We start from the raw sequence: 26075 nt of genomic DNA on the forward strand, positions 1-26075 counted from the left end.
CAAGAGTGAAATTAAGAAAACATTTCAATTCATAACAGCATCAAAATAAAAAAATACTTAGGAATAAGTCTAAGAACAAAAAAGTATAAAACCTGTACTCTGTAAACATTGTTTAAAGAAGGCCTAAATAGATCAAAAGACATTCCATGTTTCTGGATTAAATTTCATTTGTGAAGATGGTAAACCCAGGTTGATCTACAAATTCAAAGCAATCCCTGTCAAAATCCCAGCGGGCTTTTTTGCAGAAATTGACAGACATCACTAGTCATCAGAGAAAAGCAATTCAAAACAAGGAAGTGCTACTTCATACATACTAACATGGCTATACTAAAAAACAGACAAGAACAAGTGCTGACAAGAATGTGGCAAAATCAGAATCGTCCTCCAGTTATATTGGTAGTGCAGCCACTTTGGAAAACAGTTTGGAATTCCCAAAAAACTTAAACATAAAATTACCAATTCCACTCCTAGGTATACATCCAAGAGAGCTGAAAAAATACATCCATACAAAAACTTGCACACAAATATTCATAGCACCATTATGGATAATAGCCAAGAAGTGGAAACAACTCAAATGTCCTTCAACTGATGAATTGGTAAACAAAATGGAATGGACAAAATATCCATGCAGTGACTTATATTCAGCAATATAAAGGATGAACCTTGAAAACATAATGCTAAATGAAAGAAGCCAGACACAAAAGGCCCCAGATGGTATAATTTCATTCTTTTGAAACACCCAGAATAGGCAAATAGATTAGTGGCTGCTGGAGCCGGGGAGAAGGGGGAGTTGGAAATGACTGAGGGAGGAACTTCTAGTGGGTTTTCTGGGGGTGATGAAAATATTCTGGAATTAGTGGTGATGGTTTCACAGCTCTGGGTAAGCTAAAAACCAATGAATTACACACTTTAAAAAGGTGAATTTCATGCTGGTGAATTATATTTCAATTTAAAAACAGATGTTAGCCAAGCTACAATGGCAATCATATTGCAATATATCAACGTATCACATCAAAATGTTGTGTAAGAACAAAACAAAAACCTGGAGCTAAAAATCCCAAACAGCAAAAGCACCAGAGTTGGGAGTGGGGCTAGGAAAGAAATAAAGGATAGAGGCACTCTTTACATTGGACTAAATGATATAAATAGAATGTATAACTTCTAAAATGATGGTGGCGCAGAGAGGCGGGGAATAAATAAAGCCATGAGGTTGAGTCAAACAGATAAAGAAAAGTTAGGTCACACAATGATAATATACTAATGACACTACTAATGTGCATTAAACATAAAATCATAAAACAAAAATCAATAGTAGCAGACGAGAGGGAGAAGGAGGCAGTGGCTAATATTAAATATTTATCTGTAATATTTAGTTCTTTCTTTTCCCAAAAAAAGAGACTTAAAGTAAATATAAATTGTTAAAGGCTGTTAATTTTGGGTGGTCAGAACATGAGTGTTTGTTATTCTTTGTACTTTTTTTATAATGTCTGAAAATTAAAAATAATACACAGGGAAATTGGACATTTTTATTGGTTTCATGTTTAACGTTGGCCAAGTCACATAACCTTTTGTAAACATGCTTTTAAGGCTATTAAAAAAAAGATTATCAATCATATTCTTGTAGAAATGGGCATGTGGAGATAGAAACTTGGGGAAGGAACCTAATATTTGCTGAATACCGTATGTCTGACACTGTGCTATGAACTTTTTTTATGGTATGTAATTTAATTTCATTCTTGTATCAATCCTGTGATTTAGATAATGCCAGTCCCAAACTGCCGATGTGGAAACTGGGATGAGGTAAATTAAGTCAAACTAGGCTACGTATATCATTGGAGATACATAAAGAATTACCAGGAATCCATGGGCACATTCAGTTGTAAAGAAATCAATTTCTAGACTTCTAACTTCCTAAAATAGATCTCCTGAGATCACTGAGTCTCTGGCAGGTGGGTTCTCTTTTCCCACGTCCTCTTTCTCAACAGACCTTCTCTCGTTTTACAAAAGAAAAACAATCCTCTTCCCCCACCAGCCTCTGTCACTAATCTAACTTCTGTGGGTTACCCTGGGGCAGGGGCAGAAACCTCCAGCTGCAAAACAAAGGGACCAGCCAAAAAAGGGTGTTGGTGTGGAAAAAAGAATGACCCTAATTATTGCTTAACAAGACCTTTTGCAACACAGGTGGTTTCTAATTCTTTGCTTTCAACAAAATCGTTGAAGGATCTAATGGAATTGTCAGCTAGTAAATCATTAACATTAATTTTTGATGATAGATCACCATGTGATTTTTGGTACATGAGTCAGAAGAAATACAAAGAATTGTGTGATGGTGCTGTGAGAAAAAAAATTTCATTTCCTTCTGCCTATTTCTGTGAACAAAGCTTCTCAGCATTTACATTTTTAAATGGTAAAATATATATACATAAAATCAATATCAAACCTCATCTCAGCTAGCAATAAGTAATATTTATCCATAAATGCCTGAACTAATTGAAAACATCACATCCATCTCTAAGAGATGTATTTGCAAAACAATTTTAACATTGTATACTTAAATTATTTTTCAAAATTTATAACATATTTAAGGTCTTTTGATCAATTGTGTACTTATAACTCTATTCAAAGCACTTTTTAAAAAAACACATAAAGCCTTATGGTGATAGGAAATTGAAAAAATTAATTTTAATTGCTCTGGCTGTTGGTGGAAATGTAAATTGGAGAGCAGCCTCTATGGAAAACAGTATGGCGGTTCCTCAATCATAGATACCATATGATCCTGCAATTCCACTGCTAGGTATTTATTCAAAAAAATGAAAACACTAACTCAAATATGTATCTGCACCACCATGTTCATTGCAACATTATTTACAATAGCCAAGACATGGAAGTAACCTAAATGTCCATTGACAATTAAACGTATAAAGAAAATGTGGTATATAATGGAATATTATTCAGATATAAAAAAGAATGAAATTTTGCTATTTAGGATATGGATAGACCTTGAGGGCATTATGCTAAGTGAAATGAATCAGAGAATGATAAATATTGTATGATCTCTCCTATATGTAGAATCTAAAACAAGAAAAAAAAAACCAAGCCTATAGACACAGAGAACATATCGGTGGTTAGGTTGGGGGTGGGAGGGGGTCAGAGAAATTCATGCAGGGGACCGAAAGGTTAAAAAATAATAATTTTAATTTATATTGGTATTTTTGTTGCAGAGAGTGATCAAAAACAGACTTACAAGCATCAAATATGTTACATTAGAACAAAATTCTGTGGGAGAGGCGGAATGGAGATAAGAGTTTAAGAAGTAAAAAGGAGTGATATAAAATTTCCTTCTGATAAAGAGATTAATCACATATTTTTTCAATAACTAGTTGTGAGTATGAAATGGCTATTATATTCAGATTCAATTAGACAGACTCAAAAAAGTGATATAAGCATTTTATTTTAGAATGTACATATTACTGTACATTAAATATAACTTCCCTTGGATAACTAAACATGAGATGCAAATGTTTAGATATCAACTTAAAATATGTGAGGGGGTGAACAGGTTTTCAAACTTATTTTAGAGAGCATGTGAGCAAAAATGTTTTTGTTTTTTTGTTGTTTTTAATCTTCTTTTTTCCTTTTTCCTTTAGTCACCAGCAAAAATGTTTGAGGACAAGTAAGTTATAACTTGCCCTGGGCCACACAATCAACAGGTGGCCAAGCTCGGACTTGAACTGGTCTTCAAGATTCCAAAGCTCATGGCCCTTTAACTACACCCTAGAGAGACAAAGGAGTGTATAAATAGGGATCTTCATTAAATTCCATTCAGTTTGGAAATTATTCATTTGAGTGTCTAATATGAACAAGGCAGCACTGTGCTTGGTGCCACTAGATACACTATAGTGATGAAGTCATCTTACTTCAAGGAGCTGAAAACTTTATGGGAGAGAAAAGCTGTCTTCACAGAATCTTTAATGTAGGACTAAATGTAAAAAGACACATTTGTGAAGTGCTATGAGACAAGAGAGAGATAACTTTTAGGTGGGGTATCAGAGAGGAGTTCAAGCAGGTCATAGCATCAGATAGATGGGTCTTTGTAAAATGGGTAGCATTTAGACTGAGGGAGATGTGGGTGAGAGAAGGTAGGCAGGATTCATCCATTCAACCATCCAACCACTCATCCATCCATCCAAGAACGCTTAACTGAAGATATGAATCAAATATAATAAACAAGACTTTTAAAATATCCTGGTTGGAATAAACAAACCATAAAAAACATTTTGGAGACATCTGGGGAATTCTGAATCCTTATTGGGTATTTGTTGATATTAAAGATTTTTAGTTAATTGCTTAGAGGTGTGATAATGATATTACACTTATTTAAAAAAAAGAAAAGAAAAGAAGAAAGTCTTTATATTTTATATTTTACACTGAACTATTTCTGGATGAATGATTCGACATGTTGCATTTGCTTTAAAATAGTCCAGTGTGTGTGTGCAGTGGACGGAATGGTGGAGGAATGTAATTGAAACAAAATGTCATGTGCTGAAAATTGTTGAAGCTGAGTGTCGGGTACATGAAAGTTCATTATATTATTTTCTCTATTTTGAATGTTTATATTTTATCATAATGAAATAGGGGGGAAATTGAACCCTGAAATCATCAGGTTTGTAAATGATTATGTACTGTACTAATGGTACAAACCAAGTGCCATGGGAGCAGCTAAACTGCCTGAGCTGGTCAGAGATGACCTGGAAGAAGTGAGGTTTGACTATTTCACAAGTAGAATTTACAGGACTTGGCATCCTATCGGAGGTGAAGGAGTTGAAGGTAATGGCAGCTTTCACTTGGACACCTGGATGGTGGTGGGCTATTAATGCCATTACTGGACACACGGAATTCAGGAAGAGAAACAGGTCAGCAGTGAGATGCCAGTGAATTGCAGAGATGTCCAGGAAGTCACTGAAACTGTGTTCTAGGCAGAAGGAACTGTAGTATCAAAGGTTTCCAGAGGGGAATGCTCAGGATGTATTACGAGATCCTCCTAGATGCCAGGCTGATAGCCCATAGGGGCTGAAAGGGAAGAGAGGGGAGGTAAGGCTAACCAGGGAGGTGGATGCTTTCACTGGGAGTTGCACCTTTGCCACCATGTGTAATGATCATAAAATGGAACAACCTCTGTAGGCTTGAGGGCCCTTGCGGAAAGAGATACTTGAACTCCGTGGGTTCCATTGATAGGGAAAAGTTATCGAGGTGAAGGACTCAGCACCACTTTGGAAAAAAACTCACTCACCAGAAAGAAGCAACCCCTTTGAATAACCACAGTAAAAGTGATGAACTCTTCTTTCATTTCGTTTTGGAAGTAAGTAGATTATGAGCTCTGGAGACACACTGCTTGATTTTAAATCCTGGCTCCAAAGTTGCTTAAGCCCTGTGAGTCTCAGTTTTCTTGTCTGTACAGTAGGGATAATAGTATCTAACATGAAGAGTAAATAAAATGATGCATGTAAAGTGTCTGGTACAAAATTCACTTTTAATAACTTAGAATCATCAGTCATAACGGTACCTTTTGCAGTTATTTTGCATGCTGACAAAAGCTTTATATTCCCTTCCAAGGGTGCTTTAAATTCTGTTGACATCTAAGACCCTTCTCTTATGCCTATTTCCTTGTTCGAATAGAAATGAAAAGATCAGATCTGAGATCATACCATCTGATTTTAGTCTGGTTATTTTATTTATTTATTTATTTTGCTTTTTCATGCTGAAAACATGACCAAAATGTAGCACACAAGTTGACAGTTTGGGCAGCCTTTTGTCTTTTATCCGTTCTGCTTATTCTGCAACACAGTCCCCCACATATTTTAAGTGGAACAATGTGTTCCCGTCACCCACAAAAATTGAGTTCAAATCCAAAGGAGATGAAGCGTTAAGAGGCTGACAGGACTGGCCTTAAGGGGCTGCAGACCCAAGCAGGCTCAGCGTAGGAGATGCGTGCCTTGTGCCCAGTAGGTGAATATTTGCAGACAGGAGGAATGGAGGGGAAAAGTGGGGGAGGGAGAAAGAAGAGGCAAGGGAAAAAGGGAAGGCGGACAAGGAAAGTGGGGCAGAATAAGGCCATTATGGGAGGAATGAGCCACAACTAAGGCTGACCAAGTGCCAAAGGACAGCCTGAAGGTTCCCTGGGAGAGGGCCCTTCATCCAGAGCTCTCTTATCCTGGGTGTCTCTTGGCTATTTGGGGGCTGCGACCTGGGCTGGTACTCTATTCGGGTAGTTGCCTGCGGTGCAGCTGATTTTTCAGAGCCTTCTCGGGAGCGCGGTGAGGCAGATCAGCTTACTTTCCTAGCAGTGTGAAGCCAGAGTCTCTCTTGCCGTCCAGAAAGACCAAACTTCAGTGCTTCTGAGGGCTTGGAATGGGAAAAGGGAAGGTCCAGGCCCCTGGTGCCAGGGAGACAGAAAAACATTGTAAGAGCCTGTGCTCTCTCCTAAGGGAGGCCAGTGCCCTGTTTGTTCACCACAGGGAAAGTTGGAGTCATGAGACTGGATCCGCATCATCAATACATGTGGCCAGCTGCCCCCACCCACCCCCTCCCCCATCAGCTTATACCTTCATGGTCTTTACGCAGAGAATACCTTACAGTAGGTGGAGCGCCCGTACTCTGCGTGGGACCCAGCTGTCATTCCATCTAGCCTCGGCAGGGACATGCCTCCTCTAGTAAGTCGTTCTCTCTCATCAGCAATCCTCCCTACTGATTATTCCTAAACATGCCCTCATCACTCAGATTAAAAAGAGAGAGAGGAACCTTCTCTTGTCCCTACTTGTACCTCCCGTTCCACTCCACCTCTGTTCCTTTCTCTTTACAGTGAAATGTCTCAAAACAATTGTCTACGCTATCCTGTCTCTACTTCAACTCCACTCTCTTCAAACCCATTCCATCAAATCCAAGACCAAGGTGGTCTCTTAAAGATATAAATCAGATCTGGAATACTACTCAGCAATATAAAAGAATGGACTATGGCTATATGCAACACCTTGCATGAATCAAGGGAATTAGGCAGAGTGAAAAAAGCCAGTCTCAAAAGGTTACAGGCTGTATGACTCATTTACATAACATTCTTAAAATGACAAAATTATGGAAATGGGGGGCCTTCCCCCAAATGACAAGGGACTAGGGGGTCAGGGGAGGTGGCACTGGCTATAAAACCAACAGGATGGACACTTGTAATGATGGAACGACTTTGTATCTTGACTGTGGTGGTGGATACATGAGCCTATATATGCAATAAAATTGTACAGAATTAAATACACACACATACACACACATGAGAACATGTGAAACCAGGGAAATCTGAGTAAGACTGGTAGATTGTACTAATGTCAGTATTGTGGTCATGATCTTGTACTATACTTTTGCATTGGGGAAACTGGGTAAGAGGGACACAGGATCTCTCTGTATTATTTCTTTAAAATGCATGTGAATTTATAATTATCCCAAAAGAGAAAGGAGTATAAATCAGACCATGTCATGCCCCAGAGGAAAGCCATTCATTCAATGGCCTCCCATTGATTTTGGAGTAAAACGGTCTGCCTGCTGACTAGGATGCAGTCCACAATCTGGTCCCTGTCAACCTGTCCCACCTTATATTATGCTACTCCCCCCTGCTCTCTTGGTACTAGTCACAATCACTGCCTCCTAGTTCCAAGGCATCAAGATTTGCCCCCTTCTTCTGGCTTTCATACGTCTGCTTCCTCTTTCTGGAAGGCTTTTTCCCTGGCTCTTTCTCTGATTGCATCTTTCCTTACATTCAGGGCTCAGCTTAAATGCCACCTCCTCCTTTCTTAACCACGCAATTTGCACCTTCTTCTTTTCCTGCACAGGACTTAGCCCACATTTCACTATTTTCTCACTTTATTGTCTCTCTCCCCCACTAGATCCCAAGCTCCTGGGGCAGGTTGCATAGTGTCCTGCATGACTCTGCGCTCTATTCCCAGAGCCGGAACAGGGCTTCGTAAGTAAACTGAACGTTGAGGCAAGGAAGGAGTAACCACGTGCCGCTTTGCCATCAATGCTTTTCTGAGCGATGTAAAGCCCTCTGGATGGTGGCATTGCGCTCATGGAAGGGGCTCCTTTCGCTGCCTCCGGCTTGTTACTAAGGCGAAGGGTGGCCGGTGGGTCCCTGACCGCCGCTCCGAACCATGACCTTCCGCTGTCGGGGGCCGAACCAGGTGCGCCACGGACCCGGAGCCGCCGTGCAGGGAGTGCACAGGTAAGCCGAGGGCCCTGGTGAGGCTACTTTCGCTCGACTCTCTTTGTTGCTCCCACCTTCCCTGCTCTGGCCGCGGCGGCCTGCAGTGGCTCGTGACTCCCGGCCCGCCTCGAAGGCTCCGGCGCAAGGGAGGCCGCCCTGGGCGCCCCCGGCTCGCTGTCCTCTCGGCCTCCAGGCCCCAGCTGGCCCTCCGGGGCAGCGCTCGTCACCGCGGCGCGCAGCCACCTTCCCGCGCGCCGCCCAGAGCGGGCCGCCGGGCCGCTCCCGAGGCGGGGCACGTGGCCGCGCGGGGTGCGTGGCGCCCCCTCCCTGGCCGGCTCCCGCGCGCGCACCGCGTCCCGCAGCCCCGCGGGCAGAGCCCCGGCAGGCGCGCGCCCCGCCCCGCCCCCGCGCGCGCGCCCTCCACCCCGCCTCCCCTCGCGCCCCTCCCCTGCGCCCCTCCCGCGCCCTACATCCACCGCCCGGCCCGGGGGGCTCAGTCCGCCGCCGCCGCCGCCGCCGCCGCCGCCGCGCTTCGGCTTCCGTGCAGGCAGCGGCCGCCGCCGGGACAGCTGCGCGAGCGAGCATCCCTAGGCAGTAAGCCCGCTTTGGGTTCGCGGGTGCGTGCGTGTGCGCCTCCCGCCCGGCCGGCCCGCGTCCCGGGGGAGCGGCCGCCCCGCCGCCGCGGCCGCTCCGGGCGGGCCCATGGCCCCGGGTCCCCGGCCGGGGACCTGCGGCCTCGGCCTCGGCCTCCCGGGCGGGGGGACGCACCGGGCTGCGGGCTGCGGGGGTCCCCTCTGGTGCGTGCCGCCGCCACCCCTGGGCTTCCGCCACTAGGGTGGCGGGGATGGGGGCGACTGGCGAGGGCGTGGGGGCGGTGGGAGGAGCGGGTGTGGAAAGGGGGCTCTTCACGTTCGCCTCTGCGGAGTGGTGGGGAGTGGGGAGGGAGCTAAGGGGGCTCCTTAGATTTCTCTCCGAGGATGGCGGGCAGCGGGGGTGGGGCGAGGTGGGAGCACCTCTGGGTTTTCTCAACTAGGCTGGCTGGTAAGAATTGTGGGGAGCGTGTAAGGATGAGGTGGGGGGCTCCCCTCGGTTTTCTCATCAAGGATGGCGGGGATTGGGGAGGGGGGAAAGGGAGGGAGGGAGGGAGGACCCACCTCCGTTCGCACAACGGGGACGGCGGGGCTGGGGAAGGAGAGGCAGTGGAGATGAGGGGGCTCGCCGCGGTTTTCTCGACGGGGTTGCTGAGGGGGCTTGGTTACAGCAGTTGGTGGGGTGCAGAGAGAATGAGGGAGGGCCCCCTGCGGTTCTCTCTAGGGGGTGGAGGGCGGTTGGCGAATGGGGGTGGGGACAGTGGGCGATTTCAGCTCCAGCGTGGAACCTAGAGAAGCAAGAGGAAGGTTTTATCACGTGGAAGCCTTAGAAGGTGGATTTTCAAAACTGCAGGGTGTGACCTTTCCGTCTCAAAGAGCGTGAAATCCTTATAAGGTGCTGTCTTGTTCTAGGCTCTGGGATAGAGCTTTCTGCTTTCGAAGTTTCTCTTTCTTTTCCATTCCTCGCGGCCTCTTCTCAGTCGTCCAGGATTAGGTAGAGGTTTGAAAATCAGTAAGGGGAAACTGCGTGTGGTTTGTGTTCCGTGCTCTATCATTTTCTGCATTTGGGATTATGCGAGTTTTTCACATTTGTTTGGATGGCCCTTTACAATAAAAACCCTGTGCCAGAGAGACCCCTTGGGAAAAGACGAGAACAAGGTTTATTAATGGGACTGCAGGTTTGGTTTTTGAATTTCCTGAAGGGCAAGAGATGCGTCGTCGTAGCCCTTTGCTTGGCTTTCAGAAGAGGTAGAAATGGAATTAACGTATGTCTTTGCTGGAAGTCCCCTACATTCATTTAAATTAGTCCATCGGGATGATCTGAGCCCCCTTTGATTTGAATTTGGAATAGATCCAGTTTTCCTAATTGGAGCCATCATTTTGTAATTGCCCGTAATTCTTCCCTGGGTTATCAAGTCTATGGCAAGCTTATAGAGCAGCAGGAATAATTTTTTTTCGTTATCTTGATTAAGACAGTTTTAATGTAAATTTTATGTTGTTCCTTGGAAATGTGAACATTTGCAGAATAGCATAAATTTAAATTATGGGCCCCTTGGAATTTGCAAAGCCTCTCCCTCCCCAGCTCCTTTTCCTCAGGAACAGAACCCTCCCCATTCTTTACACTGAAGAAGCAATGGCTTCTGGGATGGGAGCTTTGCCTTTGGAAACATGCTCTTATTTGCTTAAGAAGAATACGTTTAAAAAGGCATAGCCTTTAATGTGGTGAGGCTATACAGTGCTTTCCCATTTTGGTTACATAAGGTTCCAATCTAGTCTTTACCTTCCGCCTTTTAAAAAGCTTATTTAACATTTTTAAGAGCAAATATAATCTTTATGTAACAGGAAATTGGTCAGATAGGCCATGATTTGTGCAAACCACCTCCCCGTAAGTAGAGTCTAAGTCTAAGACTACTGTGTAGGTTCTGTAACCATATATGGGTTTTGAAATTCTGAGTTACCATTCCCATATTGAATTTTTGGAGGAGGAAAGCATGTTTTTTTTTCAACTAAGTCTAGAGAGTGAGTGAAGCTTTAAAAAAATTTGCACAAAATTTAAATTGGTAAAATTCCTCTTGTAGGATACTGGTGCAGTGGAGCTAATTTTATATGTATTAAACTAATAGACCACTTAAATAAGATAATTATTTGTTTACTGGAAATGTTTTAAGTGGAAATAGACTTATTAAAATAAATATTTAGCTGCCAAAACAAAACACATCCCCCATGTGGAAAACACTAGTATGAATTTAATGAAGTTTATTATAAAAACAACTTCCATAGCAAAAACAAGTGTTTAAGTTGTGTAAAAAGAAGACAAAATGCATTTAAATAACCACTATTATATGTACCATTTCTAATGTTAATGTGATACACATTCTGTACATGGGCAGCAATCTAAAAACTACATTTAAACATACAATTTAAATCTGATTGTTTTTTCTCTTATGAACAGAATTTATAAAAGGTAAAATCTTTTATAGACAGAAGCATGTTGGGGGGTGATGGGCTCTAAGTTTCAAAATTGACCCCCACCCCTGAAGTTTTGACACTTGAAACAATAAGTTTTTCGAAGGAATGGAAGCCAGCCTCTGAGACTGATCTCTGTTTTCTTGCTCTCCGCCTCTGGGTTCCCTTCATCCCACACCCCTCCCTCTTTTCCCCCTCTGGTGCCAGCAACATTGGCTTTTATAACCTCCTGGGGGGTGAACCAGTGTTTGTGCTTGCCTGAACTCTAGGCCTTATCTATGGGCTGCTTTCCCCAACTTTTGCCTACAAATTTTTTCTTGGTTGATTGAAGTTTCCAGTTGTTTGGATTTGAGGTAAAAGGGAGTGGACTGTAATTATTTTCTCTTAAAAGATCTTTTCTTTCAGCTCCTGTTGGACAAGAGCAAAGAAAGGTTCTTTTTTTGTCAGTGGAGTACTTAATTAAGCAGAATATATGACCATTCATTTATTCAACAAACGTCTACTGAGTTAGTGCCTCTGTTGGAGGCTCTGTTCTAGGTGCAGGGATAAGAAATGGCTCCTGCTTCCTGGTGCCATTATTAAAATGAAAAATAGACAATGAATTTGTTCAGAATAATCAAGAGTTGTCCAGAGTCTTTTGGCACTAGCATAACACTTTATATACATTAAACATGCTTCAATCATGCAAGCATTGAGGTCATTTCTTTCCAGGGAATTACTGCTTAAATTCTGTCTTCCCTTCCCAACTAACAGAACCTTTTTCATTTGTGATAAATAATATGGTTTATAAGTCATCTTAAGGTCTGTGGCCTTTTTTAAAAAGGTAAGTTTTGTGTAAATAGGACATAGCAGATGTCTTGATATATAAGTTCAGAGTTTGTTTCACTATATAGAATAGTCAGAAGAAGATGGCAAGGCCAGCATCCTTTCCTGTAACTTAAGCATCTTCTGACAGCAAATAAGGCTCCCCAAAATTGTTTTTTTTCTGTGGTTAGCTTTGAATTATGGATAATAATGAATATGGAGCCCAGAAGAGTGGATAGTATTAAGTAGTCGCTTGAGTAAAACTTTGCCCTCCTGCAGGGTTGCCTCCTGAGATCTTTGAGAATTCCCCTGTTTATGGATAATGCTAGACCAGTAGTTTTTAACTGGGGCAGTTTTGCCCCCCAGGGGACACTGAACAATGCCTGGAGACCTTTTTGGCTGTCACAACTTGGGTGGCATGGTACCAGTGTCTAGTAGGTAGAGGCCAGGGATGCTACTTAAATATTCAATGGCCTAATGGGGCAGGACCCTGCAAAAAAGAATTATCTGACCTGAAATATCAGGAGTGCTGAGGTTAATGTAATATCCTCTACAAAATACAGTTTAAAAAAAGTAACTTCAGGAGAGTAGAGAATAATAACAGTGTCTTGGTGTGACTGACTAGTTGGCCAAGCTCACTTTACTAGTCTTAAAAGTGATTAGTTCCCGTACAGCCACCTGAATATTTATAAGACCACTAATAGCTACCATTTATGGTACTTACTCTGTACCAGGCACTTGTATTCAGTAGATATTCTGTCTCCTCATTTTATAAGTGGGAAACCCAATTCAGAGGTAAAGTAACTTGCCATAGGTCTCATAGCTGGTCAAGGTTGGAAGTACACATCAAAATTAAGATGGTCTTAGTGCCTCAGAAGTTCATGGTTTTAAGCACAATGTCATACATCCTGTGGCATGGTCCATTCAAAATATTAGCAAAATTAAAGTCACTTATGCTGTATACCATTGAACTTTCTTGAGCATAATTAAAACCATGAATGTTAAATTTGATCACACTTGAAGTGGCCAGAAGTAGAGGGAGAAAAGGAATGGATACCACTTGAAGGCCTATTACAGTTCTAGAATATATGCTAGTTGAATTTACACCCATTATGTAATTTGATCCTCACAGCAACTCTGCAAAATAGTTATGATGCACATTTCACCAATGAGGTTAGCTAAGTAACTCACCTAAGGTTGCACAACTAAGCAGAAGGCAGAGTTGGGATTTGAACTTAAGTCCCATGAGTAAGCCACTGTCCCTTGCTGCTTGCTCTAAAGCTGGGGGTTAATTGGTAAATGAAGGGTGTGAGTTGAGGAGCATGCTACAGAGAGGTGAGTAACTGGTTCTGGATAAAAAGTTATTTTAGACTCGCTGGCTAGAGGGAGCTCCTCTTTCACACCCCAGGGAAGAATTCCTTCCTGGGAGCATGGGAGGGGCCACAGGGACAGCATCAAATAAAGTCCTGTCTGGGACATGGATTCTGAAAAAAAAAAAAAAAGTTATTTTAGAGGTAACATCTAGACAATGGGTTATATTCTGGTAGTGAATGGTGAGGTCAATTTCTTTACCTTCTCTCACTGATGAGAATTGAATTTAAGATGGAATTTGGTCTAGAGATCTACCCAAACTAAGCCTGTAATTGTCATGTTGGAAAACTTCGTTTCCTGTCTTACTTGAATTTTTCAGTTTTGATAACCGTGAAACTAGAAACTACCTAATTGTGTTAATATCCTTTCAGCCCACCTTCTACCTTTCCTAGGACTGTTGTGTAGACCTTAGTAATGACAACATTTGTTTCTGTCATCTTTTTACACAATTTAAACACTTGTTTTAGCCATGGAAGTTGTTTTCATAATCAACATCATCGAATTCATACTAGTGTTTTCCATATGGGGGTGTGTTTTGTTTTGACAGCTAAATACTTATTTTAACTTTTGATGTGTTGCATTTTAGAGCAAAACCAGAGGAAGAATGAAAGAACAGCCCAAAAGCAATCATATTTTGTCTGGCAAGCATTTTTTTGTGGGTAGAAGAAGGACCTCATGTTTCATTTCATTTACTTTAAACTGGAAAGGAATTTTAACCATGATTCTCAAGCACCAGGATGCTGGGGAAAAAAAGAAATGTTATTTAGATAAAATGCCTGTTTTGATTTCCATGTAGGACTGTGAGCCATAGATTCTGATTATAATAATCATGTCCTAATTCTGACTACAGCAATCAGCCACTTGGCTAATCAGCCACTGTGTATGGACATGCATTGTGATACTGCCTGATTTTGTACCTCGCCTTGGAAGATTTTAGAGTGGGCTTGAGAGATCTGATAAAACTTGCAAGAATGCACTAGTCTCTTAGAAAATCTAACTTTTTAATGGTAAGAGTAGTACCTTTCCTTTTTTTATTTATAGGTTTTATTTAATACAGATGTGTACTTCATGCAGCTGTGGGTTTACATTTATATGTCAAGAGACCTGACAGTGACTAGTTTTTGAATCATGGGAGCAAGTTCCAAAGAGATGCTGGCCACCGCAAACTTGGAAGAGTCCACAGCCCTAAACTGAGATCCCATCCTACCCTTTAAGTCAGTTTCACCTGTGGGAGCTTCGGTTGGTTATCTGTGCATAATAAATGACCAACAAATATTAGTTCCCCACCTCCTCCTTGGAAACAACTGAAAGAGACTGAATCAAGACAAAAGTAACAGTCTTCTATAATCACACGTGAGCACAGACACAAACATCTGAACACAGTCCAAACCACAGAAAATGACCAAACACCCCCCTCTCCCAGCTGATACGGGTGACTGCTGCTGCTTTACCTCCACCCCAGCTTTAGCCCTGCTTCCTTCTTCCCTGCTTCCTTCCTTGTCAGTAATTCTGACAAGAATTACTATGATGCCCACTGTAGAATTACCCCACTTCCTGAGACCAAACCCCCACTTCCTGGGACCCTCCCCCAAAGCACCCCAAACAAGGCCAAATCCTGGAAGTCCTCCCTTACGCCCTTCTATTGAGCAGCCTTGCCAGTCCCCACAGCACGCTGCCTCCCTAGTTGCAATGACTAAGTAAATGCAACTTTGTTCTGGTCCAGGTGTGCCCAGGGTGTAGCAGCCTTGGCTGCAGGGCATCCACACAACTCATCGGCTCCCTGCTGGGGGAGTACCTTCTTCTAGTAGCCTCCATACTCAAAGTATATTCAGTTGACCAGCATTATTTAGCTCACCCCGGTTCTTCCAAATCTACTGAATCGGTCTGCAGAGCAATAAGGTCCCCGGGTGATTCACATGCCTGTTAAAGTGTGAGAAACCTTGCTGGGCTGCTGAATCTCAACCTTGCCATGGAAGTTTGAAAGAAATGTTGATGCTTGAGTCCTACCTCCAGAAATTCTGATTTAATTAGCCAGGGTGTAGCCTGGGCCTCAGGAGCTTATATGAAGCTCCTAGTTCTTTGTAATGGGTTTTATTTTTATTTTTATTATTTTTTTACTAGGCTCCCCACTTCACCAAGTCCCCCCCACAAACCCCATTACAGTCACTGTCCATCACTGTAGTAAGAAGCTATAGAATCACTACTTGTCTTCTCTGTGTTGCACAGCTCTCCCGGTGCGGCCCCCCCCCCCCCGCCCTTATCCCTCCCTTCCCACCCATCCTCACCAGTCCCTTTCCCTTTGGTAACTGTTAGTCCATTCTTGGATTCTGTGGTTCTGCTGCTGTTTTGTTCCTTCAGTTTTTCTTTGTTCTTATACTCCACAGATGAGTGAAATCATTTGGTACTTGTCTTTCTCTGCCTGGCTTATTTCACTGAGCATAATACCCTCTAGCCCCATCCATGTTGTTGCAAATGGTAGGATTTGTTTTCTTCTTATGGCTTAATAATATTCCATTGTGTATATGTACCACATCTTCTTTATCCATCCATCTACTGATGGACACTTAGGTTGCTTCCATTTCTTGGCTATTGTAAATAGTGCTGAGATAAACATAAGGGTGCATCTGTCTTTTTCAAACTGGGCTGGTGTATTCTTAGGGTAAATTCCTAGAAGTGGAATTCCTGGGTCAAAGCGTAGTACCTTTTTGTTGTAGGGAAATTGAGAAAATACAGAAAAGCCTAAAGAGGAAAATAAAAATCAGTTATAATCCACTGCCCGGAAATTAATGACAGTGTTTTGTATTTCTTTTTAAAATGCAGTGATTTTTTTAAATTGGTAGACCCAAGTCCATTGTAAAAATCTCCAATTTATAAGTAATAGTCTTTTTTTTTTTTACTTTATCAAGAGATTTTCTGAATAATTGTTGCATCTCTAAGATAGAAGTCATGGCCATAAAGAATGAAATGGGAACAGTGCCAGGGAGTTAGCAGACTAACTCCTGTAGCTTCCTCATGTGTGTAAGCTCCTAAAAATTTCTCCTCCTTCAACGTGAGTAATAGAATTTCAGTGCTAGAAGGGGTGGCAGTACCCATCCCCCTTCATTTTTCAGTTGAGGAAACTGAGGCTCTGAGAGGTCAAGCACCTGATTCAAGGTCATAATGTGTTGATGTCAAAGTTCCAGTTAGAAGCTGTAAGTCCTACATACATAGGTAAGTTCTTATTTTGTACTTAAAAACTCTTCACAGTCAAGAACTTTTTGCTGGCCTGTCCCTCAAAAGAACAAGCTTTTATGGTGGAAGTATGTACTAAAGGATTTCAAAAAAGCCAAGTATTTCCTAATTTCAGAAAATGATCAAAACAGTTGTGAGCAGTACCGGAATTTTTCATCTTACTTGCTTTGTTGAAATTGAACATTAGTGTTTGGGGACCTCCTTCATGCATCTGGCGCTCAGTTTGATTTCCCCTGGGCTATGGAGCAAGTCCCAGGGACCAGAGCGTATAGAATGTGCCAGTAGTCACAGAAATGAAAAACCACTTAATGAGTCTTTACATATGATAGCCTGCAAGACCACAGTTAGAGCTGTTGCTGCGTGAAAGTGTTTTTTTTTTCCATTATAAGGTGAGATACCTGTTAAAATTGTGGAAAAGAAATTTCAAAGCTTGCATCTGCTTCCAAATTTAGGTAGGAAGTTAACAAATTGTAGTAAATGCTGTCAGTATCATGGTGTCAACACACACACACACACACACACACACACACACACACACCAAATTTAGGTAGGAAGTTAACAAATTGTAGTAAATGCTGGCAGTATTGTGGTGTCAACACACGCACACACACACACACACACACACACACCAAATTTAGGTAGGAAGTTAACAAATTGTAGTAAATGCTGGCAGTATTGTGGTGTCAACACACACACACACACACACACACAGATCGTGGTGTCAACACACACACACACAGATCGTGGTGTCAACACACACACACACACACACACACACCCTGTTTGAATCAGGCACTATTAGGTCTCCTTTGCCTGTGTGTGTATTTCCCTTTCAGGGTGACTCTTTGTGGCCCAACTGGCTCTGCCCACTTTGCTTTTTTGGGGCTCTTGGTGTATCCATGTGGTTATGTCCATCTGCCCCCACAGCTCCCCTCACCCCACTTCCTGGTTATTAGAGTTCCCCCAACCTGCACTGGGCCAGATCCATTCGCCTGCCTAAGACGGGCAGGGAAGCTGCTCTCCAGAGCAGTTGTGGGGTGAGAATAGCTTAGTATTGAAAAGCAAATATAAAACCTTGCGGATAGTACAAATTCTTGGGATTAGAATGTCTATGGAACATTTTATGTCTTGGCATATATATAAGATCCAGAGTGTTTTTATGTGGGTAAATAGAACATAGATTCTACAAGCAGTGAAGTGCTGACAACAAAGACTTACTTTAGTCATTCTTTTCTTTTTCCAGGTTTCACTACGTTTAAAAAAAGCAGTACACATTATATCTTCTATGTATTTTAGACCTATAGCAGTTCAAAAATGAAGTATAAGCAAATCTCATTGGTTTCAATACAGAGACAAACCACTTTTCAGAAGAGAAATCCAGTGTTCTGCAGGAAGCTGGGACAAGCTGGTGGCTCAGTGACAGTGCATACAGTCATTAGCAGGCAATAATGAAGAACAGGAGCAAAAACTGCTTAAGAACACACCTCTAGGCAGGGTTACAATTTTCTCACTTGTTCATATAGTAAGCCCTTGACACTGAGTATCCATCTTCATTGTTGCACGTAGCTTTAGCAGTTTCTGAGGCCCTGGCTGCAGAGAAGAGTCTGTGTTCAGAGGTTTACATGTATATGCAGCCTGTACGTATTTTGGTTCGTTCTATTCTGCCACTGACATTTCTGCATCAGGTGACACCAGCTGGGAACACATAGTTTTTGTCATCAAGGTGCTTTGATGAGGATGGTACGAAACTAAATTTTTTTTTTTTTTTCTGGAAGAGTCCTTTTATTAATTTCAATGAAGTCAAGTCGAGAACAAGTTGTAATATGAAACACACTTTATGCAACTATGTTGAAATTCTCTGCCAGAGTTACATATTCCCATGTAAGAATTTTATGGTAAAACAATTTCAAAACAATATCAAGCATCAGGTTGGGTTCATTTTGGTTTTAGGTTGCCACAGGAAAACTCTTTCTATACAAATCATTGAAATCCTAAGGCAAAATGATTGTGCTTTTAGTAGGAAAAAAAATCATGTTCCCTACAGTTTATAATAAAAGAGCTGGAACTGAGCCCCAACTGAAATTATACTTTAGGCAACTCAAAAACTAAACATAAAAACATGCGAAACTAAATTTTTATCCTCAATTAATTCAGAAGTCTTGTCATTCAGTTCCAGTTTTAGAGTATGGAGTGAGGCATCTTGACTCCTGTCAAATTTAAAGTGTGAGATTAGGAAAACATAAAAGACTGGTTTTTCAGCAAATCACTGCCAGCTTTAGTTTTACACACCATTCTTGTTTGTGAAGCTGGTTACTTGTCTGCCTGTATACATAGTCAGTTATCTGCACTTTCACGTGGTCAGGTGAATTGGAGTAATAGGTGTCTCTCCAGGCTTCCTAGAAACACAGACACACACACACACACACACACACACACACACGCATACACACAAATTATAAAGTCCAAAAATATTTCTATCAGTAAGCCATAGTAGTAGATTTAGATATTGATATTAACAAAATTTTGTTTGCCAACACTTTTTAAGAAACACAATGTAAATAATTGTAGTTTCAGATGCTTTCAATGGTAAAGTCCTCATCCAGATAGCTTCTGGAAGCTAAGGAGACACTTTATGTTCCTTGTTAAGATTCTGCATCTCCAGATGCCAGGGTCAATTCAAATTTTCAAATCCTAGACCCTTCCCTTCTAGGCCACAAGAAGCTCTGCCTGTTTTAAGGGAAGAACTGAGAAGGGACTTTCCAATATAGTGAGTACATCTACCCAAGGTAAGGAGACACCTCGCAGCCAGATGAAGGAGGTGAGAGTTTACACTTGCATGTATAGGTAAAGCAGTCAGCCTGGCTGAGAGCCATTATTGAATGTCAACTCCCCCCCCCCCACGTTATGAAGAAATAACTAACAAATATGATTGTATATATTTAAAGGGTCCACGATATACATTATGGAATGATTGTCAATAAAATTGAATATCCACTTTATTGAGTATCGTTTACATACAGCCAACCGCATCCACTTACGGCATTCAATTTGATGAGTTTCGGCGGATGTGTACAGCACAGCCGTGCAACCACTGCAACAGTCAGGAAGTAGAATATTTTTGTCGCTCTCCCAAAAGTTGCATCATACTCTTTTTTGCAGTACATTCTTACTCTGCCCCCGTCCCCAGGCAACCAGTGATCTGCCTTTATGCGAGAACCACTTTGTAAGCTTAGATTTGAGAATTTGTGGTTCCTTCTCTATATCCCAAGACCAGATTTGTATCCAAAACACAATTTTCTTCTCTGTGTTCAAGTGTTCAAAATAAAATAGTATTACAGGGAGGTTCCAGGCTTGATTTCCTAGACCGTTTTCCTGATTACCTAAAGATAACTACTTAAGAATTTTCCCTGCAAGTGAACTACAACATCCTTATTTCATAGTCGTACTACATGTTTGGACCAAAGGAAAGTGACAGCCAACAGAGAAACAATTCTGATAAAATGGAAAAGCAGGTGTATGTTCTTCTGAAGTGGTTACAGTGACACGTCAAATCCCCCAAGAATAGGACAAATAAAATAATTTGAATTTTGCTTCACTTATTCACAAAGTAAAAATAAAAGGAGAATAGATATTTACATCTCTATACACCTATATGTCTAGCTAGTATACAGTGTATGCATATAATTATTCTACAGGAAAAACCCTATCCCTTGAGCCTTCCACAAGATTTCTCATGGGTTTCAGAGGGAGTTTTCTGTGGATGGAAGGTGTACCATCTTTGCATATTGTCGTGCAAAGCAAGCTTTTAATGTGCTGTTACTTTCCTGATGATAGGTTCAATTGAATGAATGTTTCAGCAGTTTAAGGCTCTCACTCTGTGCTGCATCTGGTCTCCATCTGCCACTGCCGATTTCAACTGTTTCTGCCCTTGTGTCTCCTTCCCCAATTTTCTGCCTCCCCATCTTTTCTGTCTCCTGATGCTCCTCTTCTGCTGCTCCACTTTCCCATGACAAAGCTGTTTTTATAAACATCTCCAGACCAAGGTGTCAGCAGAAGGACTCATTCCAACATGTCAGATATTATCTTGGAGGCTGTTTTTCTTACTTTTTTTTGGTGTGATCCAATTTCTTGAGGCTCCTTTCAAGTTTGGAGCCATGCTAGAAGTTTGCGAGTCGTGAACAGTTGGTTTTCAGTAAATCAAAGTTGACTGTGTTTTCAGGGTTATGTTATAGATGGGCTTTGAAACCATGAATCATCATAAAGAAGTGAGGGATCTGTGTTACAATATTCCTATGAAGCTTCCTTTTACAAAACTAAAGCCACTAAAATTGTCTGCAGGTAAGGAGATTTATTGCTTCTCAGAATGTACAGTAAAGGAAAAAAACCTTTCAACATTTGTCAAAATCCATAGAGTGAATGCACAGCACAGAGTGAGCCCTAATGGAAACTATGGACTTTAGTAACTAATAATACTGGTCCATCCATTGTAACGCATGTATGGCAGCAAGGCAAGACGTTCATAGAGGAAGCTGGGAGAAGGTATTGTGGTTTATAGAAACTGTACTTTCCACTCAATTTTTCTGTAAACCTAAAACTGCTAAAAAGAAATCTACTCATTTAAAAAAAAAACCTTCATACCTTTGGAATTCAGAAAGCCAAAGAATCTGTCAGGTGCTTTTTATTATCCACTTGTAGCTGAAAGTAGTGTTTGTTTTTAAGTACTAGTATAGTGAAAGAAGTGCCTCTGCTTGAGTGACGTAACTTCTGTCATGGGCCCCTGAAAATTTGAAGTGTGTGCTTCCAAGCGAGTGGCCAGTCTTGCTAACCACCATCTGGCTGCACAATAGTTACTGGACAGGTCGATGTGGGCATCATGGCGCAACCGCCTTTCTCTGCCACTACTGGAGCCTCATGCCATCTTTGCAATGGAGTAGAGCCCCAGACTTGATGAATTCCCTGCCCTATAACCCACTGAGCTTTTTTTTTACCCTTGCATTTGTGGTGTTCTTAGCAACAGTGGCAGTTCATGAGCTCATGCCAGATCTTTAAGCCAATATCCAGGTCAGAGTTTGACTGCTTTGGGCCAAAGGCTATTGTGGCTTGTAGTAGCCTAGACCTAACACCGGAACCTCCATGTGAAATTACTCAGAGTGGCCAGCTCCACAGGAAATCCGTGTGAGAAGATTAGGTTTTTTAAGGTCGTATTGTAATTGGTTTCTGTATATTGGAACTGCGTGATCATTATGAGCATCTACAAGTATGTGTTACTTCCTTGAATTGGCTGTGTAAACAGAACATTCTCTGGTAGCTGGTAGTAAGCAGAGAGGGGGGCATGGGGTTTGAGGGACACTGAGGGGGACAAGCAAATGTTGCAGTGGTGTTAAAATCACTAGAAGAGAAAAACCCTGACAAGTCATCAAGGATTAGAACATAAATGAGGGCACTCACTCAGGGGAACGGGTATCTTGGGGATGTGGGGATGTGGTGGTTCATGGAAGGTGTCCATCAGGTCTGTGATTAGTCCCAGAGTGAGAAACTTCATACAGTGCCCTGAAAAAGTACTAATAAAGGGGGAGCTAGTTATAAGTTTTACTTTGTATATCAGAAGAAATTTTTATGTATGGATTCTGTTATATACTTGCTGTTACACATTTTTTCTGGATATCACTGCTTGCCTAACTGACTGTACATGTGGTCCTACCTTTCTTAGAAGCAGCAGATTTTAATGAGGAAGGGGAAAAAGGGGACAGAAGTAACCTCACCCTTGAGTCACCATCCATATTGAGGCTGGGGATTCCTGTTCAGTTGCCAGGATCACAGGTTAATCTGTGCCAGTAGTGAGCCAAATGGTGGCACAGATTCCTTCATACTTGATACCAGGTTCTGCAGCTGACTTGATTATACAGCAATTCCTGTCCATTGTGGAGATGGCAAAAGTAACAGTCTGACCAAATTCCTAATGTATTATTAGCATCACAGGTATAGACAGGCTTAATCAGGCTGGAAATAGCTGGAGGGCCTGGGGAGGTGTAGTGGCAGCAGCATGCAGGACAGGTATGTGACAACATCCTCTGTCCCTGCTCCTCACCCAACAGCTTCTCGCCGCCCTTTGGTTCCTCTTTGTCTCCCTTCCCCTCAATCTCCTCTCTACCCTTAATTCAGTTATTTATGAATTTTCTATTAAGGAACAAGGAAGGCCTCAGCACAGAAGTGTTGGGGGACCGTCGGCCTAAGTTTCTAAACTAGCAGAGCAGTGGGCTTGAGACTTCCCCAACTGCCAGTTCTTTACTGCCCGCGCTGCTTTGTTAGGTATACAGTGGAACTTAGGGTATTTTGTAAACAGTTTATGACACACAACTTGGAAGCTGAATTGTGTCACCTTATAAACCTGTCTTCCCTTCCTCTTTTAAAACCCCTTTAATTTTTCTTGATGCGTTTATTCTTGTCCCTGTTGCAGGTACCGGCAGCATGCATGCTAACGTGAAGGATTTACTCTATGGCTAATTGACTAGAGCAGGGCTGCCCAATTGCCAGGGCACAAGGAAACAGTTCATGGAGTGCCAAACCCAGCTTGTAAACCGTGAGTCTGAGTACTCCATAAAATGAAATCAGCAAATGTTTATTGAGTGCTTACTCAATGTGTAAGGCACTCTGCTAGGCCACCTGGATGCTGTGGGGAATACTAAAAACAAAAGTGACTTCTTCAAGCAAGGAATGCCCATTCTAATTGGAGAAGCTCTTAGAGACACATGAAGTATGTAGCGGAAAGAGTATTGAACTGAGGGGAAGGAGGAGAGAAACGGGAGTTTTGAAGCCCAGCCCAAATTCTGCCAATAACCATCTGATCCCTTGGGCAAATCACTTCCCCTCTCGGGGTCTCGGTTTATAAAAAGGGAATTGGACTAGATAACCTCTTAAGACATTCTGCAGGTTGGTCCATGTGTTAAAAAGTTAAACAATAGTACAAGGCAGTACTAGAAGAGATTCCAGAAGATGATGCATTCAAGATCTTTCGCCAAATGAAGTATACATGTAATAAATGCTATTATATATATATATATATATACACATGCACACACACATAGATTCATACTGTATAATTATTCTAGACAACTATAGACCAGTATTTCTCAAAGTGGGGTCTTTGGACCAACAGCATCAGCCATCACCTGGGAGCTTGTTAGAAATGCAAATTTCTGGGTCCACCCTAGACCTACCGAATCAGAAACACTGGGAATGGGGCCCAGCACTTTGTGTTTTAACACCCCTCTGCCCCCCCAGGAGATTTTGATGACCACTAAACTCTGACAACTATATAGGGCTATAGGAATTTGGGGCAGTGGTTCTCAAACTTGGCTGCATATTAGATTCATCTGGGGGCACTTGGTGGGCGGGGCACCTGCTCCCAGATGCAGCCAATTTGAGAATCACTGGTTTAGGGGAGGATGGTGTAGCCAAAGCACCTGTTATTTTCCAGTGGTGATAAACCTCAGAAGCACCCGAGTCAGCCAAATGCAGAGTTCAGTAGGAGGGAAGGTAAAAAGTGGGTCCTAGTCTGATTGGAAGGTCTTGAATTTCATGCTAGAAATTTGGCCTTTGGATAACAATGGAGGAAAGCTTTGGGGAAAGGGAGTGAGTGGTACATTCAAGGTGGTACGTTTAAAGATTCTTCTGGCAGCTGTATGAAGAAAGGGGTGCGTCCAAAAAGTTAGGAAGTCTGATGAAGTAGTCTAGATGTGAAGTTATAATGGGCCAAATTAGAATTGTAGAAATGAGATTATAAGGAAAGAATGCAAGCTCTTTTGCAGGACCAGTAGACAGGGTTTGGTGATGGCTGTGGGAGCAAGGGCAATGGTAGAATGTTCTTGGCTCAGGATTTCCTCTCAGACTTCTGGGACAGCCAGTGCTCTCTAGATGCATCTACCAGAATTGTCACGTTTTATGGATCTGTACTCATCCTCTCTGCCTCATTGCTTTCATTTAGGAGTTCTAATCTGGGGAGTGTGTATTCCCCAGTGAGTTTATATAAAAATACAGAATTGTAGTCACCCAGAAAGCTACCCACGGTCATCATGGCAGGGGGAAAAAGTCCTGTTTCTCTTACCAAAAGAATGCTTGGAGTTGTGGGAAAGTTGTAAACTTGGCAATGACTAATTCAAACCTATCAGTCAATTAAGTGAGTTTTTATTTTATCATTTGTTTTATTTGGGAGCTGTTGTAATAGTCACTGAAAGGACATCAATCTCCATATTTTTAAAACAAAACAAAAATACCATTGAACATTAGGGCAAAGGACAACAATTTCAAGGTTTTACCTTTTGACTTCAGCAAATACTTGCCATTCCATTTTTCTTGCTGGATTTCACCATTTGAGTGTGTGTGTGTGTGTGTGTGTGTGTGTCTGTGTGTGTGTGTGTGTTCCCATTTATTCCTAATGCCGGATGATTTTAGTTTCTTCTCTTCTGTTGACAGCTCTTTTATTCTTAAGTATTCTTAATCTTTTATTTTTTTCAGCTTCTACTTTTCTTTATTGTCATAAAGCTCTTTAGCCAGCAATTAGGCAATGGTATACAGAGAAAAATAGCTATAGTCTTTGTTTTTTGTTCTTGTTTTTTAACCTTTTGACCCCCTTCACCCACTTCTTCCACTCCTTATCCCCTCCTCTGACAAATACCAATCTGTTCTCTTTATCTATGAGCTTGTTTTCTTTTTCTTAGACGCCACATGTGAGAACATACGATATTTGTTTTTCTGTGTCTGACTTATTTCACTTAGAATAATGTCCTCAAGGTCCATCCGTGTTGTTGCAAATAGCAAGATTTCATTCTTTTTGTAGCTGAATAATATTCCATTGTATGTATGTGTCACATCTCCTTTATCCATTCATCTGTTGATGGACACTTAGGTTGCTTCCATATCTTGGCTATTGTAAATAATGTTAAAGTGAACATGGAAGTGCATATCTTTTCGAGTTAGTGTTTTCATTTTCTTTGGATATATACCCAGAAGTGGGATTGCTGGATACTATGGTATTTCTATTTTTCATTTTTTGAGGAGCTCCAGACTGTTTTCCATAATAGCTGTACCAATTTAAATTCCCATCAACAGTGTGCAAGGATTCCCTTTTCCCCACATCCTCACCAACATTTGCTTTTTCTTGTCTTCTGGATGGTGACCATTCTAACAGGTGTAAGGTAATACCTTATTGTGGTATTGATTTGGAATTTTCATGATGGTTAGTGATGTTGACCATCTTTTCATGTACCTGTTGGCCATCTGTAGGTCTCCTTTGGAAAATTGTCTATTCAGATCCAACTCATTTTTTAATTAGATTCCTTGTGGGGTTTTTACCACCATTGAGTTGTATT

At 41.8% G+C, this 26075-nt stretch overlaps 1 protein-coding gene across 2 annotated transcripts in view; it reads left to right on the forward strand.

Annotated features, from left to right (window-relative positions):
- Nucleotides 1-8244: 8244 nt before the first annotated feature.
- FHL1 (four and a half LIM domains 1) overlaps nt 8245-26075 on the forward strand; it is a 58343-nt gene continuing 40512 nt past the window's right edge. The window contains exon 1 of one of the 2 annotated variants that reach the window (XM_017659075.3): nt 8245-8263. The gene's annotated coding sequence lies outside the window, so the exon portion shown is untranslated. Of the gene's footprint in view, nt 8264-8698; nt 8840-26075 lie in introns of those variants that run through there. The other variant, XM_037016884.2, reaches the window with a different exon arrangement.

Source organism: Manis javanica, chromosome X (genome assembly GCF_040802235.1).
Source record: "Manis javanica isolate MJ-LG chromosome X, MJ_LKY, whole genome shotgun sequence".
In the NCBI taxonomy this organism is placed as follows: Eukaryota; Metazoa; Chordata; class Mammalia; order Pholidota; family Manidae; genus Manis; species Manis javanica.